We start from the raw sequence: 26,966 nt of genomic DNA, 5'->3' as shown, positions 1-26,966 counted from the left end.
AATACCGATTTTCCCGGATTCTTCACGAGTCTAAACCCTGAAAATCCAAACCTCATTTTTTAGGAAGAACTGTGAATATGAACTTAGAGCAGCCATGTGACCGAAGACACCATGGTTTCACCAGCCATCCTCTGCACAAGTGGCTCCTAGTGCCAGAGGGCATTCCATGGTTTTCTAGAAAGCAAAAGCAGTGTCCTGTAGAGACATCCACATAAATCTATGGACTTCTCACCATTGGGCTGCACCTGCTCCAAGGAGACGAAGTCATATTTATTTGCATGAAATTCTTTTCCACAAGAGTCTGCCAAGGTGACCTGGAGACATGACTGGGGATGAAGTAGTGCATACATTAAAAAATAAGGAAGCAGGCCTTCTCTGTTTATTCGCACAGCATTTGGAATCACAATTACCTTCTCCATCAGGGCAACCACAACCCTGCTCCAATTAAGAAAAAGAGCTGAAGACCCACCCCTTTAAAGCACACTACAGTAATGGTTCACTTCTGCAATCAACATGTAAATCAACAATTGTATGCTTTTGCAGAAGCCACCGGTCTTCTCCACCCCTCTCAATTGGGTTTCGGAGCTGGTCATAGCACTGAATTTATCCTGCTTGGCGTTACTGAACATCTTAGGCTCCAACTTGACAGGGGTGGCATACCCGCACTGATCTTATTAGACTGTAGTGGAGCATTCAATATGGTCTCACATAAGCTACTTCTATAGAGACTAGAAAACATGGACATCTATGATTCAGCTTTGGCTTGTTTAAATTAATTTCTATAAGATTTTTACTTCCAGATTTTCACAAAAATGTACACTTCTAACGCCTTCCATCTGACGTTTAGGGTTCCACAGGGATCGGTGTTGAGTCTGTACCGGTTCGACATTTATGTACGGCCCCTGGCTGATTTCGTGGGAATTTGTGGTCTCACATTGAATTCTTATGCGGATGATACTCATGTTAATGTCACTCTGTGCCCTACGGAGAACAGTAGCTCTGATGCCTTCAGTTCTTGTCTCATGAAGGTGGAAATTTGGATGAACAATGACTCACTTTAACTTAATGGAAACAAATCAGAAATTCTGCTGGTAGGGAATCAACCTCAGCTCTGGGACCCCCAGTACTGGCTGGATATTCTGAGAGCTGCTCACTATGTGGCCCGGTGGTTTGAAATCTAGGTTTCTGGTTAGATGATAAACTTTTGAAATGACCAAAGTAGCTTCCAATTGCTTTGGGATTCTTTAGTGTCTAAAAGAATACTTTGGTTGCTCCCGGTCTCAACCCAAAGGACAGTATTTCAGGCCTTAGTCATCTCCAGATTGGTCTATGGGAATATTATGTACTTAGGCTCCTCTGAGGCTTCTCTTAGATGTCTTCAAGTAGCTCAGAATGTGGAGGCCTGACTGCTATTCCACCTTCCTAAACAGTCTCCTGTCTCGAATCTTCTCTGTGACATCCATTCGCTTCCCTTTAAGAAGCAAGTTCAATTTAAAGCCCTGTGCTTTATGCACAGGGCATGAGTCTTCAGAACTTTTTAGGCGTTCCCAGATTCAGGAGTGACAAAATGGGAGGAAAGCCTTTCTCCTAACTGGGTCCTAAATATGGAATTCTTTATCTGGCTCTCTGAGAGTGTGCAAATCTTTCTGGGGCTTTCACCAACTTTTAAAAACCTTGCTCTTTTAAATCTAGATAGAGTCCTGGAGTCTGCCTAGCGTTGGAAAACTTAATTGGGGTAGCTGTGCACTCTATAAATCAATAATAATGATACGACTGGGACGAGGAAGAATTTGAGTGATTACCTGCATGTAACTGAAAACTTCATCACTTCCTCATCCTAGTTCTCCTATCCTCACCCCACTTCTTCTACAGAAGCAGTAATGACTGGCATTGACCACCCTGCATGGTATCCAAGGAAAGGGCAGTGCCACAAAGTTGAAAGATCAATACAGCTTAGGGTGACCAACCATCCGTAAATTTCACGAACGGTCCATCATTTTGGTGTCCTGTCCGTTGTCCGTCATTATTCCTTTTACAATGCCTCTTGTCCATAATTTAGGGGATTAATTGCAGCAAACTGCTGCTCCCCTGCTGTGGACAGTCCCATTGTCATTCTAATTGAGGCTGATTATCACCTTTACAATGAAAATGGGCCCTCTGCCTTTAACGTAACATGGCAAGTGAGTGCCTTGGAGGCAAGTGGCTCACTTGGAGCCCATAGATTGCAATTACTGATTATAGCGAAGCTTTCTCCATTCAGCTAACTGCGGGGAATTTACGGCCTTGTGCAGTTTGCCAATGTTGTTCATTGATAGCCCAACGCAAATAAATGACAGTATCCTAAATATCACTATACCACCCACATCCGAGCAAAGAAAAACTTGTTTGTCCCAGTGCTGACAAAATAAATCTGCACGTTATTATTGAATCACTTCGCTTTTGCAGTTTGTATTTTTTTTCTAAAATATTAAGTATAGTAGGAGCAGTGACCGAGCATGAGCAGTGACTGAGCAGGAGCATTGACAGGTCAGCAGCGGTTATGGGCAGCAGCGGTGATAGGGCAGCAGCATTGATAGGGCAGGAGCGGTGATAGAGCATGAGCGGTGATAGGGCAGGAGAGATGATAGGGCAGGAGCAGTAATAGGGCAGGAGTAGTGATAGGGCAGGAGCAGTGATAGGACAGCAGCAGTGATAGGGCAGGAGCACTGATAGGGCAGTAGCGGTGACTGAGCAGCAGCGGTGTCAGGGCAGGAGCAGTGATAGGGCAGGAGCAGTCACAGGGCAGGAGCGGTGGCAGGGCAGGAACGGTGACCAGACAGGAGCGGTGACCAGGCAGGAGCGGTGATAGGGCAGGAGCAGTGATAGAGCAGGAGTGGTGATTGGGCAGTAGCAGTGATAGGGCAGCAGCGGTGATAGGGCAGGAACGGTGATAGAACAGGAGCGGTGATAGGGCAGGAGCGGTGATAGAGCAGGAGCGGTGATAGGGCAGGGCATCGTCTTACCAGGCAGGAGCAGTGATAGGTCAGGAGCAGTGATAGGGCAGGAGCCGTGATAGGGCAGGAGCGTTGATAGGGCAGAAGCAAGGGCAGGAGCAGTGGCATGGCAGGAAAGGTGATAGGGCAGGAGCAGTGACTGAGCAGGAGCGGTGATAGGGCAGAAGCGGTGACAGGGCAGGAGCGGTGACAGGGCAGGAGAAGTGACTGGGCAGGAGCGGTCACAGGGCAGGAGCGGTGACCAGGCAGGAGCAGCGATAGGGCAGGAGCAGTTGCAGGGCAGAAGCAGTTGCAGGGCTGGAGTGGTGGCCAGGCAGGAGCGGTGACTGAGCAGGAGCGGTGACAGGGCAGGAGCGGTGATAGGGCAGGAGCGGTGACTGGGCAGGATCGGTGACAGGGCAGGAGCGGTGACAAGTTAGGAGTGGTGATAGGGCAGGAGCGGTGATAGGGCAGAAGCAGTGACTGAGCAGGAGCGGTGACAGTTCAGGAGTGGTGATAGGGCAAGAGTGGTGATAGGGCAGGAGCAGTGGCAGGGCAGGAGCAGTGGCAGGGCAGGAGCAGTGGCACTGCAGGAGCGGTGACCGTGCAGGAGCGGTGACGGGGCAGGAGCAGTGATAAGGAAGGAGCGGTGATAGGGAAGGATCCGTGACTGGGCAGGAGCAGTAGCAGGGCAGAAGCAGTGATAGGGCAGGGGCGGTGATAGGGCAGGTGAAGTGACTGAGCAAGAGCAGTGACAGGGCAGGAGCAGTGACAGGGCAGGAGCGGTGACCAGGTAGGAGCAGTGATAGGGAAGGAGCGGTGATAGGGCAGGAGCGGTGACAGGGCAGGAACAGTGACAGGGTAGGGCTGTGGCAGGGCAGGAGCAGTGATAGGGCAGGAGCAGTGATAGGGCAGGATCAGTGACTGAGCAGGAGCAGTGATAGGGCAGGAGCAGTGATAGGGCACGGGCAGTGACAGGGTAGGAGCGGTGACTGAGCAGGAGCAGTGACAGGGCAGGAGAGCTGATAGGGCAGGAGCGGTGATAGGGCAGGAGCAGTGACTGAACAGGAGCAGTGACCGGGCAGGAGAAGTGACTGGGCAGGAATAGTGATGGGACAGTAGCAGTCGACAGGCAGGTCGGTGACAGGGCAGGAGCAGTAACGGGGCAGGAGCAGTCAACGGGCAGGTCAGTGACCGGGTAGAAGTGACTGGCGAGGAGAAGTGACGGGGTACTATGGCACTGTTATCCTCGTCATGGTTTGAGAAGGAGAGATGTGGCTCTTTTAAGCTAAGCAAAGTCAGAGAAATCACAGAGATTGCAGAGGCTGTTTTCGGACACCATCAAAGTTGATTTAAGGTTCCCCAGTCTGCCCTGCAAACTATTCATGTTTATTGCTTGAGTTCAGATAGGCCCGTCAATGCTTGAGCTGAAGCCCTAACACACACTAGAGACAAAAATGAACAAATGAACCAGTGGAACCTGCCGACCACAATAAAGAAGCTGCAAAGCACAACTACTGGATATTGCTTTTGCTTCCACACCAGCCTGCAACACATGGGGATCATTTAATGATTTCTGCCTTTCGTGTGATACTTCATAGACGGGTGGGATCAGCCTGAGCAATGACAGATCGCTGGACCAAGATTTCAGAGCAGTTGAAGGCACTGTGCCAGTGTGGCCAGAATCTCGCGGGCCTTGAGCTGTAGCACCTCGGGCTTTAAAACAGGTGAATGCAAGCAAACATCCAAAGCCGAAAGAACTTTAAAATGGTGTCTGTGACGCCGCACAAATATTTTCTTCTACTCATTCCTTACCCGTGCTGGCCACAATAGAAAACAAATTTACTGGAGATGGTGAAAGTACAAAGCCTCGCAAGAGAAGCACTCAAAAAGCAGCATATGCTATAGTACACCAGTGGGATTTTGGAAGAGAACCCCTAAGCATAGAAAGATTAGTCCACACAGACCCACATTTTGGGTTCACAAGGGGTTCAAAGGCTGGCTCCCACCCCAGACTCTCCCAAGTATATTATCCGATGCATGAACCATGAACCAGGACCATGAACTGTAAGCAAAATATCAGGCTGGACAACCCAGTGCAGTAACCATATAAATAGATTATGATTATATGAAATACCACAAAAATACTTGCACAGTTGCTCAAAGCTGCGCCCATACTGAAAAACCATGAAGTACAAGATTGTTCCATCCTAATATAAACTTATTTTGACTTGTACTCATGTTCTTTGCCTATTTACTTACTTATTTGCTATTGCATGACCAGGGCCGGACTGGGAACCAAAACCGTCCCTGACAAAGTGCTCGCAATGTGCGATGCTGCAGAAACGGCCCTGTAACACAAACGGACACCAGGGGCCCAAAACTGGCCCCCACCTGTGCGGCCCACCGCTACGGCCAGTCCGGCCCGGTACATGACCTCCTCTGATGTGTCTGTAAAATGTATCTTTTGTCCCTAATTTTTTTCCTGAAAATTGACCTGTCCAGAATTTTGACCCTTTGTCCTGAATTTTTACACTCATCATCTTGAATTTGCACTCATGCCAGTTGGTCACCCTAATACAGCTCCACATGCCTGATCGAAGTGAAGTCAACAAGCACTGAAAGTTCCAAGTTCAGAGGGCACAACCAGAGCCCCCAGAGAAGCAGGCCATTGTAAGAGTGAACACAGTTGATAGCTGACTTCCCTCTGGAGGTGACATGAGGCCTAAAGCCAGCCCAGTGACATCGGGCTGATAGCGGGAACGGTCTAGAATGCAGCAAAATGAACATTAAATACTGTGTCCATCAGTGACTCACAACAGAGCAGGGGGACCCCAAAACAAGCAAATCAGACAGTAAACGGAAGAGAAGAGTACTGATCTCCACATGTGAGGGTTTCACAGACAGGAACGCTAAAGGTGAAGGCGTAGAAGCAGAACAAGACCAAGGCTACTAATACAAACCCAACTACATGCCTCGTGGTAGAAAAAGACTAAAATTGTTCCTAGAAAGGCAAGCAGGATCCCCTGTCCAGAGGCAGGAACTACTTGATTACTGCCTCTCAGATGAGACAGATAAAACAAGTCGATTCTGTGTAGACCTAGGTAATCCTTCATTGGCACATCTGGAAGCGGGGGACTTTAAACGAGTTTCTTTTTGAATGGCAGTGGGATTCGTGGATTCATCTCATGATCTAAGGATCTGAGGGAGTGATAAGGAGGCGATGGCGGTGCAGAATGTCACGCGTTTAATGCCTGATTCTGAAAATCATTCATTTTCTTAAGCACAGTCCCAGAGGTGCCTCTTTCCTTGGCCCCTGTAGGTGGGCGGGGCATGACTCGTCATAGATCAATTCGTTCACTTCCAATTACGGGTTCTCATTAGGTGACTGGCTGCAGGACAGGAAATCTGTGATTAAATTTCCTTTCTAAAGCTTTCCTTCATCAAACCCAAAGCGTAGCCTTCTGATTATATCCGGCGATAATTGCTCACGATACACCTTCGTGGTTTGGCCCCTGATTGTTCTCCGTCGAGCAGATAACGGAATTCATTATTTGCAACTCACGCCTTGCTTGAGACAATTATGTTACCTGACGGGTTTTCAGTGAATCAGGAACCAGTTGCGTTTGGCACGTTTAATTTTAGTTAGACTGCTGAATGGTGCGGCATGTCACTCAAATCACGCCTTTGTGGGGAAAAAAGAAATAATAATAGGCGACAAGTGCACGCAGACACTTGGGCGGTTACACGCGTGAGTTATTTTCAACACATCACTTGAGGCGAGGGAATCGAGGCATCGCCCCGGCGCGAGAAAGCATCAGCTTAGGGATAGGTTGCACGGTGTAAACAAGCACATTTCAGTGGTGATTGACGTCTGCTCTGTTTGCACGTGTGTACAGTGGTGGTACTTTTTAGCCCAGTTTTTCCGTTTTAATTATATGTTCAGAGAGTGTAACTACAGACTGACTAAACCTCATTCTGCAATTTTTCAGAAAAGGCCCAGCAGAAAGCAATTCATTCATTTACATTTCCTGGGGAGCCATTCAGGGGCAGATTTACAAGCCCCTTGCAACACATTTACGCCGCCTTTGCGTCACTTCTGTGACGCAGCGGCGGCGTAAACATGCGCCATGTTGCGCCGTATTTACAACTTGACACATCTAGGGAGATGCGTCACGTTGTAAAGCCCTGCGCCACATTAAACCTGCATCACGTTTAATGTATGCAGGGTGGGCGTCCGTCGGAAAAAGCCTCAGAAAAGTGAAGCAGTGAAATCTACAAGAGTTCACTGAGTCACTTTTCTGATGGCGCTGCGTAAAAACCCTGCGCCTTCATGAAGCAGGCGTAAGGCGTGACGTAGCATGTTAGGTATGGGCAGCCCCTGAGCATTGCTTGAGTTGCGTGGCGCTTGCGATACGGCTCAAGCAATGCGCCGCCATTACGCATCTGTTTACCCTTGCACCACAATGCGCCGCATTGTAAATGCGCCGCATCTGTTGTGGCGCAAGGGTAAACTTGCATGAGGCAGCTTACCTGGTGCATACCTGCTGATATGCAGGGATGCGCCAGTCCTTGTAAATCTGCCCCTCAGTCTTTAAAGTCTGTGAGGCAGATTTAAGAAGGAGGAGACTTAAGGTCTGAACCAGACAGAGGCATTCAAAATGATATGGTCTCCCAGAAACGTCAAATTGCCTTCCTTCAACCCGCAACATCCGATAACCTCAAAATCGGCAGTTCAGATTCCTTAAACACAGAATGAAACCCTCCTCGGCTATCGACTGTCATCACAATGCCCAGGTCAGACAATCACTTTATGCATTAGAAATTATTGTAACGGCATCATTGCAACCCAGTTCATCAACAGCATTGCTGATTACCAGCCACCAGTAAGCAGATACAAGCAGTGGCGGCTGGCATGTACAGAGGGTGGTGATGCAGGGGCGGGGACACAAAAAAGAAAGAAAGAAAATATACTTACCTTCCAAGTGCATCATGACGTCCTCCTCCCTCGGGTGTCTTTGGACGCCGAATGCAGGAAACTGCACTACCCATTCAGCATGAGAGCAGCACCAGGATTGGATAGAGCTGTCTTTCTCAGCGCTCCTAAGAGCACTGGAGTCCTGCACTTTCTCTAACACAGCTAGGTTATAGAACTTTAAAATGTGCATGTCTGGCTGAGCCGTCGCAAGACAAAGTGACATGCGCATTTTAAAGTGCAATGCACAGCTTCCTGTTGCTGCCACTCAGCTCGTGGTTTGTGGGGGTGATGCTCCTCCGCTCAAATGGAAGAGCCACCCCTGGACACAAGCCCTATCAATAGTTGGTCTTCACACCTTTTGTTAATAAGGTGCTAGATTCAGCTTGGTAGGAAACTCTTGCCTAAATCCCACCTCCAAAGGATATTCAAAACCTTGCAAAAATAGCGGTAGAGCAACTGTGTCAATTCATGGCACACAGCTTACATTCTAGAACAACGCCTATCTACCTTTGCAATTGAACATCCCATTCACCTGGGCACAAATAACAACATTCTGAAGCAGAACAGTAACTCCTTTCTAAATCAATGAATCCCAATGGCCCTTTAATCAGGTAGAAGGCTAGTCTGACAATGCTCCTGATCTGAGTGACATAGGCCAGATCCGCTGAACCTAGGGACTTCTGTCAGTGCAATACCCCTTGGTGATTTTCACACTTTGTCTGGGCAAGTTTATTTATTTATTTGCATAGTTTTATATAGCGCTGGCTAGTCCTGGAGGTATCAGAGCGTTTTACATGAGTTAGGATCAAACTCTCAAAAGGCAGGAATGGCTTGTGTCTATTTTTTTTTTTTATTTTAGGATCACAATAACATGCTGCTGGCGCTTCCAGGGTGAATATAAATTTGGGGTGATGTTTGATTTGGTTCCAAGAAAGCCAAGTTCGCCTAACATTTAGATTTTTATTTTAATACTCAGTTGAATTGTGCTTCAGCTCACCTCAGGAGTGAGCTACAGTGTTGTGTACACCTCAGCACTTGACAATTGAAATGCCACATGGTTCTACCATTCCATTAGAGCAATCTACACACATGGGGGCCCCTCCATTTACAATGGTAAACTTAGATGTTTGGTCTAAACTTAGACCAAGTGTCTAAGTTTTCGACTTTGGGAATTCACAAGGTCATTTACTAGTAGTATCTTTATGTCCACACTCAGGCGGAGATCCGGCCTGAGTGGGTACCTAAAGATAGTACTCACAAATACCCTTTGTGAATTCCAAAAGTCGTAAACTTTGACGTTTGATCTAGGTTTAGACCAAACATCTAAGTTTACCTTTGTGAATCTGGCCCATGGATTTCTCACAGGGGTACTTGAGACCCAGAGTGGTTTTTTTTTTTGTATAATGATTGTTGTCATGTTTTTGATGGTATGCACCAGAGTTAAAAGGAAACCGTTACTCTAAGATACAGTGCAACATTCAGACACGTTATCATACTATTCTTGGGTCACCTACCACACATTAGTCAGCGAATTAAGCATCAGCCTAATGTCTCTTGCCTATATCCATGCTTGCCATCTCCAATGGCAATTAGTAATGCAGTAACATAGTGTTGCACCTCACATGTTGCTAACCTATCGCACATCTTGAAAAAAAATCATCATGTGAGAGGGAAGGAGACCCTAAAGGGGACAGGCTTGGTGAGGGGGGGTGGCTTTTAGCAGCCAATGCTTGATCAGACATGGATGGGTTTGGAAGTGGTTGGTCATAGAGAGGAAGCAGGGCTTTTAGCCCTTCACTGGGTGAGGACTAGTGGGAGTGGCATGTGAGGTGCCGGGGCATTGCGTCTGGCACTGACTAAGCCACCACTCTGAAAGCCCTGAAAAAACACAAACGCTTTTGACACTCCCCTCTGTGTCTGGGAAAGGTTGCCGAACCCACAATGGAGCTCAGCTGTGCAAAAGGTTCAAGCTCTCCTTGTGTGCACTGTGTGACATCTTCTCTTTACCAGATGGCCTTTTGAAGAGTGCGCTATGGAGTGACACACATGGTGGTATTTTGTGTGTTGGACAGACTGCTATGGAGAGTTACCCATGCCTTTTTCTAACATGCATAAAACATGGCTTACTACATATGTGAGGGAATAAATCAAGGAAGAGGGCAAACTATAGGAGGAAATTGAAACACGTGTGTGTCCAACATGTAAAGGCTGAGTTAATATACAATTGAGTGAATTCATAAACGATATGTGAAGTGTAGTATTGTAAAATTGGCTGTCCCCTGTGTAATGTGTTGGCGTTCACCAGCAGAAGTTTGTTTGAGGAATAACATCTGAAGTATGGTTCACATCAGTTGTTTTCTTTTTACTTGTGACGATGCCTGTCAGCCGTGTCTGAGCTTTGAAGTCCACTACATTGATAATAAGGCCCTCATTACGAGGAACCTGGTGGAGGACACTATAATTTCCAATTCTTTCATTTACCTTCTCTCAACACCATTTTTCATTGCATGCTCTCTTGACATCTCTTTTTCACTATTTATGTCTCTTTTTCACTCTTACTCTTTTCTCTTCATTCTCATTTCCTCCAATTTTGGATCTTTTACTGTTCTGCCTTGAGATTGCGAGGGGCGATATCTGAGGTAGCATGCCCTCAGTAGGGAATGGCAAGAAGCACAAAATGATTTATGTGAGAATGGTATGACTTATCTGCTCCAGATTTTGTATTGATTTCTGAAATTAAGACGACATTTTCAAAGCTTTTCCAGTTGAGACCTTGTTTGGCAGTCGCCTATGGTGTGGCATCAGCGTTTGAAGTTGAAAAACTATTCAAAATGTGAGTTTAATTTTGTTTGCAAGTAGATATAGGTAACCATAGATTTACTAATGTCAGGTTCCACATCTCTGAATTTTGAAGATATGCACATGTTCAAGGTACATATATGTTGAGATAAATGTAGTAAATCTATACTTACTGTCATGTTGGACCTGACCATTTTTGCAGGGTTATCCCCAAACTTTTTGCCTTCTTCCTCCTGTTTCTCTGACCTTCTTTTTGTTGGCTTTAGGTCTCTGGGCACTTTGCCACTGCCAATCAGTGCTAAAGTGCATATGCTATCTCCTCTATGGCATGGTATGACTGGTTTCTCCATGACTGTATTTACTAATAAGTCCCTAGTACAGTGCACTGTGTGTACCCAGGACCTGTAAGTCAAATGCTACTAGTGGGGCCTGCAGCATTACTTGTGCCACCTACAGGAGTAACCCTGCAAACATGTCTTAGGCCTGCCACTGCAGGGCCTGTGTGTGCAGTGTTAAACTGCCATTTTAACCTGGCAAGTGCACCCTCTTGCCAAGCCCAAACCTTCCCTTTTATTACATGTAAGGCACCCCCAAGGTAGGTCCAAGGTAGCCTCATGGACAGGGTGCATGTATTTAAAAGGTAGGGCATGTACTGTTGTGTTTTACATATCCTGGCAGTGAAATGCTCCTAATTTCAATTTCCACTACAGCAATGCCTATCTTTCCTATAGGTTAGCATTGGAGCTGCCTTGTAACATCTTACAAGTATATCTTCCAATTGGGAGTTGATAGAAAATTGGAGTTTGGAGTCTCTGTACTCACAATTTATCAAAAAATTATGTAGTAAAGGTCTTATTTTAAATTGTAGGGTTGAAAATGTCACTTTTAGAAAGTGAACATTTACTTACTTTAACCATTCTGTGCCTCTGCTTGTCACTGAACACACATCTGGGTCAGGGTGACAGTTGGACTCTTGTGCATTCACTCTAGACAGTCACACAAAGTGAGCTGAGGTGTGCCCTGCATATCCTCATGGCCCTTCACCAGGCTGATGGGTCTTGCTGAGCTAGAGTGGTGGGAGGAGGTGACGCTGACACCTGAATCGGGCTGTGCCTGTCCATACACAAAGACATCTCCACCCCCTGTAGTGTGTCTGGATCCAGGGCAAGGAAGGGCAGAGTCGTATGCACTACAAAGACTTTTCTTTGAAGTGTGCCGACTTCAAAGGCAGAATTGGGTATAAGTATTGGACCTCAGACACCATCTAATCAGAACACTTCTGGAGTGAGGACATTCTACCAGAAAGAAGAGCCATGTTGGTGTCCCCACCTGGAAGTCCATTATTGCCTGGTGGGGAGTATGGAAAGTGCGCATGACTGCTTGGCCAGGCCAAAAAGGCACGCCAAGCCGTCATGCACACTTAGTGTGCACAGTCCACTACTACTCCTTCAGCCACCAGCCCGCAGCAACCAAAAATAAAATGATAATAACGCTCAGATATTATCATTTTATTTTGCCCTCTTTCACTGCTCTAAGAGCAATTGGGCGACGTTCCTCTGCCTTAGCGGAGGAGCCGCCACTGAAGACGCCCCTTCTAAATACAAAATACTAATGGGCAGATTTATGTTAACTGGCGCATCCCCAGGGATGCGCCAGTTAATGTGCGCCACAGTGCGCCACTGCTCCGCCACCCATGGTGCGCCGCATTTACAATGCGGCGCACCATGGTGCAAGGCAGTGAAGATGCGTGACGCATCTCTCGGCGTACGGGCGGCGCATTGCAGGAGTCATGTCGCAAGTGCGACATGACTCCTGCAATGCACAGGGGCCACCTCTTCAATGCATGGTGCGTCACCCTTACGCCTGCTTCAAGCAGGCGTAAGGAATTGACGTAGAAAGTGACTGAGTGAAATCTCATAGATTTCACTCAGCCACTTTTAGGAGGCGTTCCTGCGCAGGAACGCCCCCCCCTGCGCAGGAACGCCTCCTTATGGCGCAGGGCTTTCCAATGTGACGCATCTCCTAGATGCGTCACGTTGTAAATAGGGCGCATTGTTTGCGCCACCGTTGCGTCACATTAAGTGACGCAATTGCGGCGCAAAGAGGCGCAAGGGCCTCATAAATCTGCCCCTTAATTTCAATTTGGTAACATGTTACCGAAACTCAAATTGTAATTCATACATACCAAAATGCATCTTACTAGTCGCACACAGCCTGAAAGCATGATACTCATTGCCCTATGCTTGTACCAGTGACTTAAGAATTATTCTGTCCCCCGTAGATGTGTTGGGGTCCTCAAAATTGTTCTTGTGTAAGGCAATCGAGGCCTGGTTTTCTCACGGACACACCTTATCCAATGTGGAATCTGTATCTGTCTCAATGCTTAGCAGAACATCCCTCTGAAAACATCTCACTGGTTTAACTAGCTTAATGCAGACGTTGCAGTATGTTGTGTCCTGCCTGGATTTACGACGTCCCTCTGATTACAGAAGTGACTCGTCCTTTGGAAGTGTGCCTCACAATGCACTGGGGCATGCTCGAGCCCTTCCAATCACTCCCTCTTGGGTCATAGCGCTTAATTTTATGATTTGGCGCTGAGATCATCATGAGCTCATGGACAAAAGGGCTGCAGACTTTACACGTTTCCATTAAAGACATCCATTTTCATTCAGAAACAAATTATTCTACTCCTTGGTTCAGTAGCTGTCATATACCAACGTTTTATTGTTGTTTGCACATCTGACACAGTGGTTTCGTTACACGTAGTACTGTCTACACACCAACGTTTGAATGTTTGCACCAACACAGCTGAAGGAATCTTCATAATTTTAAAGGCTGTAGTCTGTTTTTTATTGCTAAATTTGCGACAGAAGTCAAGCTAATCGCCCGCTACAGGGTGGAACATCCTGGTGCCGAGTTACATAGGGAAACACTGATGGTGATGTAATGTGCACAAACATTTACATATTTAATATATCGCTCTCATTGTGGTGCAAATTTGCACCAAACATTTACACCCATTGCTGGGTATAAAATTAAACCACAAACCACGCTGTGCAAATGAGGTACCACAATTGCATTGGTGGAATCCCATGTAATCCTGCCATAAATATATAAAAAATAAGAGATGAAGGCACGTAAAGAAATCAGAGGATTGACGGAAAGTCCAATTTACATATTTAAATGGCTTGATTTATGAGTGCAAGGTGTTCACAAAGGGTGGATCTCTAACCGTAACTCAATTTTTTCATTCACAGTAGTGCCCCAGGATGGTGCAAATATGTGGATGGGTATTCCAGAGCTGGGGATTGGCTGGAAAGTTTGGAAATACCGAAAAACGTAATAGTTATTTACAAACTTTGTTGAGCCCATTTCCAAGCTGAAAAATTACTCCTGAGTATGAGAAGGTAGTGTACAAAGGTCATAATGGGAAACGAAATCAACTAAATTGGGTTTGTAGGAAAAAGGTTTTCGCGATTGAGGAAAGCATTATACCCTTGGAGATAACAAAAAAAGCGCAGCTGAAAATTGGGAAGTATTTCTCAATGCAGTGGTTTACAAGCCTAGTCTTTGAAACATTATTACAATTAGTGAATTTCATTATTTAAAAATGTGCATCCAATCGAGGTCAGTGATCTATAGGTGCAGATTAATGATTTTCTGTGAATTGCTTCCTTTGTGTTGTGTTAATAATTTACAAAACTCTGAAATGGCTACTACAAAGGACACAAACCACATTATTCTTAGGGCCTGATTATGAGTTTGGCGGTGTGGGACCGACTGCCATGCTGGCGGCCCGCTCCTTCATCGCCATACCCGTGTGCCCGCCCACCAGATTACGATTTATTTTGTCACTGCTGGGCGGTCCTTTGGTGGTTCTACTGCGGTGCCTATGAAATTGGCCTTGCGATGGGAACATCAAAGACTGTACCAGCGCGGCATGGACTGGCGCAGTCCATGCCGTGCAGGTACTGGGGAGCATGCACACAGGGGGGGACAACATGTGCCCCCCGGCATGCACCCAATGGCCCTTTGTTTCCTCTCTGCCACGGTTTTCATGGACTACAAACCGCCATGAAAACCGTGGTGGAGAGGAAACTTGTAAAAGGCTTAGTGGGACTGTGGTGGTCCTGCCAAGCACATTGCAGCCTCAAGACCTCAAGATCACTGTGCCACCGCCAGGGAGCTCTGATCTCTGCCGATATTGGTGGTGCAATGGCGGCACGACTCCCCAAGTTGTAATAGGGGGATCGGACAGCCGGTGCGGCACTACCACACCTACCAAGTCTGGCGGTCCTCGGACTGCCAGACTCGTAATCAGGCCATTATTGTTTGCCAGAATTGGACACAGTCCAATGCTGCAGCTGTTGGTGATGATGGAAGTATATTTGCAAATACTATAGTGCCTGAAACTTGCTAGAAAAGCAGGAATAACATTGGGATGGTTGTCCGTACCCCAGTTCTCTTTAAAACACAAGTTTAATGCCAATTGATTTCTTTCACGCAAAGTTCCCTCCAGGTAACACCTAGAGGAATTTTTGCAGCCAAAACATTGCAGATACCTTGTGGTAAAAGGCAGATACATAACAATTAGCACAAGACCATTAAGAAGACTCGAAATATGGCAGAAAACTCACACAATACCATATGGCGGTAGTATTTTCCCTTGATGGTTTCCTGCCCGGTTTTACCTTTCCACTTGTTATGAGGTCGCCATTATTCATAAATAGTGGACGCTGTCCACTGGTTGAAATTGAATTAAAGGATTTGGCTTTTGACTGTGTCAGAGGACCTATGTGTTACTGAGAAGTGTCAGTTCACTCTCATTATAAGTACTGAGCCCCTCTGAGAAGTGCAGGTATTAGCTTTTTTACAAACCTAGGGGCCGATTATGATGGCGGACGGACCTGAGTCCGTCCGCCACCATAGAGTAGGAGGGAACCTCCGCATTGCCTGCGGAGTTCCCTCCTGTGCAATTAGGATGTGACCGCCACCCTGGTGGTCACATCCTCTATTTTTACCATTGTGGCGGGTGTGGCTTCAAGCTGCACCCGCCGCAATGGTAAAAAATGCATACATTGCATTTGTATGCAGAAAGCGTCAGGCACCATGCGGTGCCTGACGATTTCTGCATACAAATGCAGGGGGGTACCATGGGTACTCCCCATGTGGCCACCCCCAACCCCCCTTTTACCAAGGCGGCCCGCAACGGGCCCCCAAAGTCAATGTCCGTATGCTTTTCCACGGCGGAAAAGCCGCCGTGGAAAAGCATATGATTTCCGCCATCCTAATATGGCTGGCGGTGTCTGAAAGACGCCGCCAGCCATGTTAGAGCTTTTCTGCCGCGGTCGGAAGGCGACCGCGGCGGAAATGCTGCGGACAGATTTTGAGACCCACCGCCATCCTAATTTGGCGGTGGGTCTTTTGTGCCTCCGCAGCAGTTTTCCCGCATCCTCCAGCTTCCGCCGGCCCGGGGGATGCGGGAAAACCGCGATCCTAATCGAGACCTAAGTATCTGTGAGTACCTGCACATGTAAAGCTATGGGGTTAACTAATGGAACTGTGGTTGTTTTTAGTGGAAGGAGCCTTGACATTACGTTTTGCAAACATGCAGCCTTTCTAGAGATATGGCATGTCTAAAGGTGTTGCAAGCATATGGTTTTATGTTAATCTCATTAAAGAATTTGACTTGAAATCTCAGACCAAGGATAGGTATCTTATATTACTCGGAGCAGTATCATGGAAAAGGTTGTGGGAATCACACATAATCGTAGTCCTGACTGGGGAGTATGAGTGCTCATAGCAATCTGCGAAGGCGGGTGGCATGGTGCGGCATGGGGCAGACGGTCAATTGACTCACACACGGCCATATTAAAGTCACCCCCTATGAGGAGTTCACCTGCAAGAAGGTCGAGTAGGAGTCCACCCAAGTCCAGAAGAGTGATGCTGTGCAAGGCCAGAGGGATATACACTGATAGGATATTTATTGTTTCCCCCTCCCATATCCCAGAGAGGGCTGTGTATCTACCTAGGTGGTGGGCCCAAGACTGCTTCACAATCAGCTGCAATCGATTTTTTAAGTAGAATGCCTACCCCTCTAGAGTGTGTCATGAACCCTGCATTTATCACCATCTTGTAACCCCAGCGGTCTAGGGCTTTGCAAGTGGTACCCATCAGATGCATATCTTGCAGGTGAATGCCATTTAACATATTGTAGCACTACCCCCACTTTAGTCTGTCTCCCAAGCCGTTCACATTCCAGGATAGGATGCAGATATCAGAGACTGATTGCATCTTCATTCTAGGAGCTTAGTGTGCTTGGTAGCCGTGCAGGGCTAGGCCTGTCTGTATATACATAACACAGTGTAGTCTATATTTTACAATATGTGTGGAGCTCTGTCAAGAGAAATAACATATCATTCAACACAACCCATTCCCTTCCCTTCCCTTCCTCCCCCCTCCCTCCAAACATTGAAACCCACACCGGCCTTCCTGCACAGTGAACTCAAAACTGTCTGCCCCCCAAACTCTGCAGAGTGCCCATCACCCCTCCGCAACATGAAACCAATGAAGGAACTGTGAACCACCGAACAAACTGCAACCTTGGCCTCCCCTATAACTGATACAGAAGAGCACATCTAAATCCCACAGCAGTGCGAAACATGTACATTGGATTTTTACAGCTCTATTGTCCCATTGCATCTATATACTCCACCCATCTTCATGGGTTTGCTGCCACCCTTATGTCAGTAGTCTGGGGTCTGCGCTTCAATCCTGGTCTGTGTCACACACAGTTCCATGTTGCCGTGTGAGATGTCCCATAGTGTGCAAATAGTCCAAAACAGCTCTTTGTGTTCTGTGCATGGATTACTCTGAGGAGGTGCCTTTGTCTCACCTTGATGTGCGTCCCTTGACTGTTGTCCTGATGAATCCCCTGAATGGCGGAGTTGTCGTCCACGCTGGTATGTAGCCCACTGCTTACCGATAGTTTTCCATCTGTCCAAAGACTCCCAGGCCTCTTCAAGGATGTGAAAAAACATGTTTTCCTCTGCTTCCACTTGTAATTTAGTCAGGAAGAGAATTGCATACTTAATTGCCTTGTCCCTCAATGCGATTTTGACTTTGAGAAAGCTGAAGCATTGTCTCTGAAATTTGAGCATTCACTCAGGCAACATTTTTATTTGCACATTCTCATAAGTCACTGGGGTGCACTGTGGGCAGTTTGTAATCTCATGTCCCGTTCTCTGAAGTAAAATTCAGGCTATGATAGGTTATGTGGCTGCCCTCAGCCGTGGGTGCCCCCCTGGGATCCAGTGGTCCAGTTCCACCAAAAAGTATTTAGAGAGGTCTCGAGGCTGCAGCTCCTTGGACACCAGATCTTCAACAAAGAGGTCTACTGCAGGCTGCTCTGCATGCTCTAGAACCCCCAGTATGCGTATGTTGGTGCGCTGCGCTCTACTTTCAAAGTCTTCCAGTCATGGCTCCAATGCAGGGTTAGCCTCTCGTAGATCGTGCACTTGGCTTTTCAGGGTCTTACTGTCTAGGCTGAGAGCGGTAGTAGTATCTTCTATTTCTTTCACTCTTGAGCTTATGTTCTGCAGATCCGCCCTCATCAGAGATACCTCATGTGTGACCAAGTCCATAAGTGTTTCCAGCGAGGACTTTATCCCCTTGATCGCCGCCATATTGCAGCATCAAGGATTCCCCCCGATGGATGTGGCCCCACAAGCAACATCTGTTCTCGGGCCCTACCACGGTCCAAACATCCTCTATTAAGACAAAGTGGTCCAGCTTTGTTTGATGAGCACCTCTCTGGCCTTTTCCCCCAGCCATGGTGTCTTCTTCAGGGTACAGGAGAAAGGTTAAGTAGGAAACGATCGGGGGAGGAGGAGGGTACTCACAGCCTGCCTCTGGGTAAGAGGTACATCATGCAGCCTGTCGGCTTGCCCACAGTTCCGAAACTAGGTTTCCAAACCCCACCTACACACACACCCACAATAGGCCTTGAAGCTCTTTCTTTCAATGTCCAAGGTCCACAAGGGGGCAGGGTGAGGCAGTCATAAAGGGCACGTGTTCAGGTGTTCGATTCTGGGCCAGTGCTATAATTATGATCAGTCCAAGTACTCTGCGAAAGTAGTGGAGAAGAAACGGGGAAAATTCCCCTCACCTGCCAAGTATTGAGCTCTGTGGCAGTAGCATGAGGCAGACGTTCTAATGAAGGCTGTGTCCCGGGGAAAGAAGCACTTTATTGCTTACACCAGTGCTTGTTGGAATCTCGGCGTACTGGTTTTAGGCTGATTCCTCCAGTGAAGTCCCAGGAGGCCATGCATGCAACTTTTTTCTAGGCCCCAGACACGCCGCGTTGCAGCAGGTGTGTCGAGGCCCCTGGAGCCAGAATGAGAACTCCTGTCGGGCACACGGAGTGGAGGACACACGTTGAAGTTAACTCTTCGCTCTGCCAGAGTCAACCCTCTGCTCCCGGTTCCCGCCCGTGGCTGTCAGAATGCAGATGACGACCATGGCCACCGCGCACATACTTTGCTGGTAGCCACGGGTAATGTAAGGGTGGTGCTGCTCAGGCCCCCCAGGCTGTCACAGCTCCAATCCCTATACTGCTGTTCCCTTCAGCACTGCTGGGCTCATTCGGGCCCCCTTGACCATGTGATCATGAAGCTACCATTCAATCCCTTCAAGGGGCTGGATATATGTCAGATGGTGCAGGGAGATTGAGGCCGGGAGACTGGGCCAATCTACGAAGCGGCCATCTTCGTTGCCGGCTGTCACGCCCACTCACTCATTTATTTTCACTTGCTTGCAGACACTCATTCATTATCACTCTTACTTTCCCTCACTAATTCTCACTCATTCCCACTGACCCCACTCATTCATGTTCTGACTCAGAAATACTTTCTCCTTCACACTTGTTTGCACTCACTCATATTCTCAATCCCTCATTTTCAATCACTCTGAGTCACTAATTCAGTCATTAATTCTCACTCATTCATTTATTTTCACTCACTTTCACTCACATTCACGCATTTACTTCTACTCACTCATTCTTCCTCACTCGCACTCATTCTTACTCATTCTCAATTATTCTCAATCGATCTTTTGCACTCACAGATACACTAATAGTCACTTATGCTCACTCACACTCCCTAACACTCCTCGCAGTGATTCTTACTTAATCATTCTCAGACAACCACACTTTCACTTGAAGTCACCCTTACCCTTTCACACTTCCTCACACACTTTGATTAACTTAGACTCACTGGCAATCTCACTCATTCCCACTCACTATTTGTTACTGACCTACCTTCACTTTCACCCACACACACATACTCACAACAAGCACACACTCTCACATACACACTCTTTTTCGCTCCCAACTATATACATTTAAAATAATTTTTCACTTAACACTGCTGCCAGTGAAGGCCTCATTCCAGCTCCCGGTGTTCAATATTTTATTACACTAATAGCTAATAATAAGATATTATTTACTGTTTGGCACCTACAAGGCCAGTTCTTGAAAAGCCATGACCAGGGGTCGCAGGGGGCCATCCAAGGGTTGCAGCAGCTATTCTAATAATTCCTAAATGATGTGTATGTTCAGGCCAAGCCCCACTGGACCTGAGGGCTTCCTGCCATATCCCAGAGATTATCTCTCCTTAGTTGACATGGGTTCCATGGACCAGCCCCATAATTAGTGGGCAGAATATTACGTTTAATAAAGATTTTCAAAATAGCAGTTTCTTTGTTAAGTAACTACATAAAAGTGAGTCACATGGCGTTCCCGTCGAATGGAGAGCAAATAGACGTGTGCGATGACATTTAATCTATTTAAATACTGACGCTGTGAGCAATTTGCTGCTGGGTATTAGGTTGACGGGATAAAAGCTTTCTTATGAACAGAAACATTTCCTGTAGATTCTTTAGTAATTAGAATGTGTTTTCTAAGAATATCAGAAATGATGCTAGTTGACAAGAGTAGGCTTGTGTGACATAGACAGTGGTCTTGTAATAGGTCAGCAAGGCTTTACAGGCTGCTCACACATATGGATACTGCTTTCCGTGGAGTGTTGAGCACAAAAATATTGCTTTTCAAAAAGGTTGTAGCTAGAATATTGACTGTCACAGTAATGTGATTGTAACGATATTTATTGGTAAGTGTGGATTTACTATACTTAAAGCCAAATATATGAATTTGAATGGAGAAGTAGTGTTATTGTACATGTATCTTATGTTGAGTGGAGTGATGAAATATGTATGGTCATGGCACATGTATGTGGTGTTAAGTGTATTAAAGGGAAATGTATATGGAAATAAGGATAGTAATACTTGATCGTATTTTGAATCAGCCTTAACCACATAAAACACTTTACCTTCATCCACTTTATTAACCAGGTCTTTTCTTGCAATCCACCTGCCCACAAAACCCACTCATACTATATTGTAGTTGACAAAAAAGTGGGCAGGAGAGACTTCACTTCCAAATATTTCAAAATCTATTTTCAAAAATGGAGAAAACAGTAAAGCTCCTAATTGTATAAAATATGATGGTTAGGTCTCGTCCTGTAGTGACTTTTGGGTCGAGGTTGTAAAACAACCACAGTTTCAGTAGATCCATTAGGAGTGGCAGCAGAATTTTGTGGCCTAAATATAGTCAGACAACAATATCACATCCTACATATCGCCACAGTGGAGTTAAAAGAAGAAAATCTACACTCAAGGAAGCAATATTTTTTAAAACACTGTTTGGGCCACAATATTAATGTTGGAACATATTTTTGTTATTGATATGTAGCATATAACAATCTTTTAGAAGTTGTCATACAAAAAAGTGCTTGTACTTGCTGGCACCTGTAAGTGAATGAGCGAGGGAAAGAAAGAGTGAAAAGGCATGTACAGTGCAAAATCAAATAGTGAATCTATGTGACATTGGGGAAGAATTGAATAGTCCAAATATTTCTTCAAAACAACTTACCTTTCTAGAGTGCATTTACCGTAATACCTGGATGTTGCAGACATTTTTCACAAATCCTGGAAGTTGTAGGGACCATATAGCAGTATCAAAAGAATAGGATGATTATTGGCTCACTGATGAAAAGTTGGATCTACAAATCCTCGTTGACTTTCATGAGTAAGATAGTCGGGCACGCAAGTCCAAGCTTGCGGTAGATGATATAAAGAGTATAACATATTCGTTATAAACCAAACAAAATAATGTTGTAGAATAGAATAAATGGAAAGAATGGTTTTAGTAGGATGTTCCTAGCCTTAACTGTTAAGGCTCGTAAGAGTGCAAATTGTAGTCCACAGACCAGGTAATGTTCTGGTTTATAGTTTGGAATTTGGCATACTTATGATTCTAAAACTCTCTTGGAAAAAATACACATTCTGTCTAGGAGGTGTTTGTAGTATAAGGTTATTGTTTGAAATGACGCTCGTGAACGCACGCGCGTCATTCACAAACAATAAGTGTCTTGTGATGGTTTGAATGTGTGTATGTCGCGTGTGTGTTCGCGTGCCGTGTGTATGTAGATTTGTACCGCGTGTCAGCATGTTGTTCTTTGAATGTTGTGGAGTGCATGCTGATCTGTGTCGCGTGTCCGTGTTGTTGCTTGAATGTGGTTTGGTTACTTATATAGCATTGCTGTGCGGTTAAACGGCATTCAATTGGTACGCTGTTTCTCTGACTGGACATTAAAGGATCTTCTTACCAATCTTTTATTGGATTCCGTTTTATTATTATCCTGAATGTTTCTTTTGGCTTTCATTACACTGGCGACGATCAGGAACACGTTTCCATGCGTGCAACGAGTACATTTTCAGAAGATTTTCGACATTTTTCCATAAATCGTTTTCATTGGCTGTTTCACTCGGAAATTTTTACATTGGCATTTTCTATTGGATGCTTCTTAATCTCTCTCATTGGATAATACAAAGAAGGATTTATAAGAGCTTCTTTTACTGGTTGTTACTTGATATCATAGTTTTTTTCAAAAAAAAAAAAAGAGGGAGGTGTGTAGTATAAGGTTATTGTTTGAAATGACGCGCGTGAACGCACGCGCGTCATTCACAAACAATAAGTGTCTTGTGATGGTTTGAATGTGTGTATGTCGCGTGTGTGTTTGCGTGCCGTGTGTATGTAGATTTGTACCGCGTGTCAGCATGTTGTTCTTTGAATGTTGTGGAGTGCATGCTGATCTGTGTCGCGTGTCCGTGTTGTTGCTTGAATGTGGTTTGGTTACTTATATAGCATTGCTGTGCGGTTAAACGGCATTCAATTGGTACGCTGTTTCTCTGACTGGACATTAAAGGATCTTCTTACCAATCTTTTATTGGATTCCGTTTTATTATTATCCTGGATGTTTCTTTTGGCTTTCATTACAGTGTTAGCACCATGGATAGATCAAGAGTGGTCCATATGAATCTGAAATATTTTATCTTGTGAGTCTAATGGGGGAAGTGTCTGTCTGGAACTAATTTCTGATCAGCCCACTAAACCTTAATCTATTTAAGGGCTTAATTTAATAAACACTTTTGGGTCCAAATTCCAGTTTTAAAGTCTGATTAAAGTTCTATGAAGTCTCAATAAACTTTTACAAAAGTCCAACTTTCTCGCCTTCCATCTCTCATTATTATCTGTTTCATGTATCTTTGTGCCTGAAGTTTGAGCCCTGCAATCGCTGTATCAGTATCAACAAATTCCAACACTGGTGGCGTTCGCGTATCTTGAGCAAGCTAACTGGCCATGTTTAGTAATGGTAAAATAGAATTGTCTTTGAAACCACATTTTTAGGTTGACAGAGTCCAAGACTGGAATGCACAGGGAAACCAGGAGTGTTTCTTCATTTAGGGGTCAAGACTTCCTGAAGCTGGGGACTTTTTTTGTTGCAGATTTATATAGTGCAAACTCGACCCGAAGGTATTGGAGCACTTTACATGAGCACCAATTGTGTTACACAAGGACACATTCATTTTATTTATTTATTTATGTATTTATTTTCTTTTAATATCTATAGCAACATTAATAGTAGCGATATCCATAGCAGCATTAATAGTAGCAACAAGGGGGCAATAGTCCTGGCAACAGGAAAGTAACTGTTCCTGCTGGGGACAGTCTTCTGGTCCTGAAATCGAGTCACTGAATGGATGAAAGGAAGAAATGGACATCATGATCCACACTGCAGTTCAGTCTACGTTCTCAGGAATCACCAGGGAAAAGGGCCAACTGAGACTTAGACTACCTCACAGGGAGGGAGTGCCCATATTGTTTTTGAACTATCCACCTATAAACAATATTGACTTCACAATAATGACTTCCACTATATCATCAAAGTAAGCAGATGTGGAGTTAAGAATTTTAAATCTATATTTTCCTACATGTACTTGCGGTAGTCAATATTGTGGAGGAGGTATTGTTGCAGGTACATATTATTTACCCCAGTATTGTTACATGCAACTGGTACAACAGCCTTGCAGGGTCTTCGAGTCCCTCAAACTCTGCTTGAGATACTTGGGCTCCTGGGGATTAACTTACTTGCAATTTTAGCGAGATTCTTACAAGCACTGCCCTGCCTCTGGTGAGTGGTCTAGAGGGTTTCTGGGAACTCCTGATTGGCTCATCTAGATTCCTGGGCTTCCCTGGGCCACCCATGTAGGGAGGTCGGCAGCAGCAGATATGGGTGTGGTAAATGAAGATGCAGGGTAGCCAGTATAATAGGTGAAACAGGATAAGTTGTAGACAGTAGACTCAGGTTACAGGTAGAAGATGGTAGTTGGGAAAAAGGAAGGACCCACTGGGAGCAGCATCCTTGCTGCTCAGCCCACGCGTTCCAAGTGACACTCACTCAAACCATGCACACATCAGCATTCTATTACCTCACACTCATGCCTCCTGAGCAGCAGGGGATATATAACTAAGGAGAGAATACATGGCATACACAGTAAGATACCACAATGGGCCCTGACAGAACTTCACATTTGGGTCATTTTTCCGGCCCATGATATCCAGAGGGACATCAAGGCAGGTTGATGGACACATTGCCAAGGTGAGGTTCTTTGGCGCGAAGCAATGTGGCAACAAGCAAAATTCACAGGCTGTCAGTTGGGCAGAAGCTCACTGCCAATATAATCAGTGACACTGTTGAAACTTTGGGCATTTAGTGTTCCGGTTGGGGCTGACATCAAGGGCATTTCCCCCTTCTGGTGGTTGATGTGGATTCTGGGGCTACCTCCCACACAGCCTCCAGTCAAAGAACTTGTCTCTAGCTGGTGAAAGCTCACTCATCTCCAGTGCTTAATGTGTAAATAAATAGGTGCAAGGGCTCTCGTCAAGAGAACAGTGCAGCTTCCACCACACATTGTCGCTGCCATGATGCCAATGATGCTAACAACAAAAATACTAACCACCACACTCCTACAATTGTGACAAATTAGACTATTCCAGGTCCTCAAAGCTTTTAGAATGGCTTGGACAGCAGGTAATAGTAATTTGTTTATGTATATTGAATTCATAATTGACTGTTGTTGTGGTCATCTGAGACAGCGACACATTGTGGCAGGCTGTCACAAGCGGCAGTGTTGACAAATAAGTGCTGGTGCCGAGGACCGGAAACCACTGGCTCAAATTAAGCACTGCTTATCTCCATTGTCCGTTTTGGCAATCATGACTTTCAGCCACATTTCACAAAGGTAGCTGATTTTTTTAGAATCTTTGTGTATCCTAGTCACAGTGATTCTCTGACGATGTAAAAATGTGGATAGGATGACATTTTGTTTCTTTGGTGGACATCAGGCGTTTTCTATTTTACACACGCGTAACACACACACTTGCATTGTGATAAAGAGAAAAGATTCCCCATATGTTGGGAGTCACTGGATTTCACATGGGGAAGCAATAGACTTCTCCTCTGGGGTGCAACCAAATTACACCACAAATACTAACAGCTAGATTCATCGAAGTCCCGTTTTGCGAGTCTGTAATAGCGATTCATAAGGAATCGCTATTAAGGACTTGCAAAACGGGATTCATGTAGGAATTGCAAAAAATATTGCGATTCCTACATCTTCCTTATTTGCGATTAGCAAATTGCTAATCGCAAATAAGGAATAACTCCCCATTCATTCCTATGGACCTAAAGGGGAGTTATTCCTTATTTGCGATTAGCAATTTGCTAATCGCAAATAAGGATGCGATTTCAAGGGTGCCAGGGGTGTCCAAAGGACACCCTGTAGCACCCCTGAAAAGCAAATGTAGCCAGATGTTGCGCACACACATGTCCAAAGGACATGTGTGTGTGTAACATACCACTAAATGCACTAAAGTGCATTTTTCTGAGTTTTCGCTATTTACCACGAAGTCTGACTTCGTGGTAAATAGTGGCCAGGAATAGCGAATTCGCTATTAGAAAATGGTTAATGAATTGCATTTAAGGAATCTCAAATAGAGATTCCTTAAATGCTATTCCTCGCAAATATGCGATTTCGCAATTAGCGATTTTTGCATTTGGGATGATGAATCCCAAATGCAAAAATTGCACTCGCAAAGGGCCAGATTCTCAGAATCTGGCCCTTTGCGAGCCGTTTTCGGCTTGATGAATCTAGCTGTAAGACAGTATGTGAATAGAATCAGTGGAATCGAAAGAGAAACATCCTAATGAGTAAATAGCGTTTGGCGTCTGGTGCCCCCAGCATTTGAGGCTTTGGTCATTCAAACACAACAAAGAAGGAGAAAATGCAGGGGGTAGTGTAGTCACAAAGCAATGCATGGAGAAATGGAGCAGTTATTATGAACAGCTTTGGGTTTTTGACCTTACTAGAGAAGAGATAAGTGAAGGCGAACAGTGGGAGGCCAGTCATTTGAGGCAAAACACATCTTTAACAGTGTCTTGGCTATTTATCGGTTCCTATTTTCGTAGTCCAAGTGTGCAAAAACAAAAATTGGATGGAAATGATATCTTCAAATGCAGTTGCTGATAAACAAAACCATTTACGGTCTCACGGTGCACACTGCCATTTGAATTGTTCGGTGCATTATGCACTCCTGGAAACAGTAAATACAACCCCTTCAGGAAGCCTCCTGGTATCATCCACCGGAAGCGCAAACAGAACTTAATTGTACCTCATTTCAGTCCTTGGATTTTTTTAGGAGGCCTTTGGCAGGCGTAGTATGTCAATATGCTCCTTGCTTGTGCAGTGTGTATCTATTC

General features: G+C 45.4%; 1 long non-coding RNA gene across 1 annotated transcript in view; it reads left to right on the top strand.

Annotated features, from left to right (window-relative positions):
- Positions 1 to 26,966, top strand: part of LOC144819922 (uncharacterized) — a 1,320,117-nt gene that overhangs the window by 656,636 nt on the left and 636,515 nt on the right. The window lies entirely within an intron of this gene.

The sequence above is a fragment of the Lissotriton helveticus genome, chromosome 2_1 (assembly GCF_964261635.1).
Source record: "Lissotriton helveticus chromosome 2_1, aLisHel1.1, whole genome shotgun sequence".
NCBI classification, from domain to species: domain Eukaryota; kingdom Metazoa; phylum Chordata; class Amphibia; order Caudata; family Salamandridae; genus Lissotriton; species Lissotriton helveticus.
This window is presented reverse-complemented; position numbering and strand designations above follow the sequence as displayed.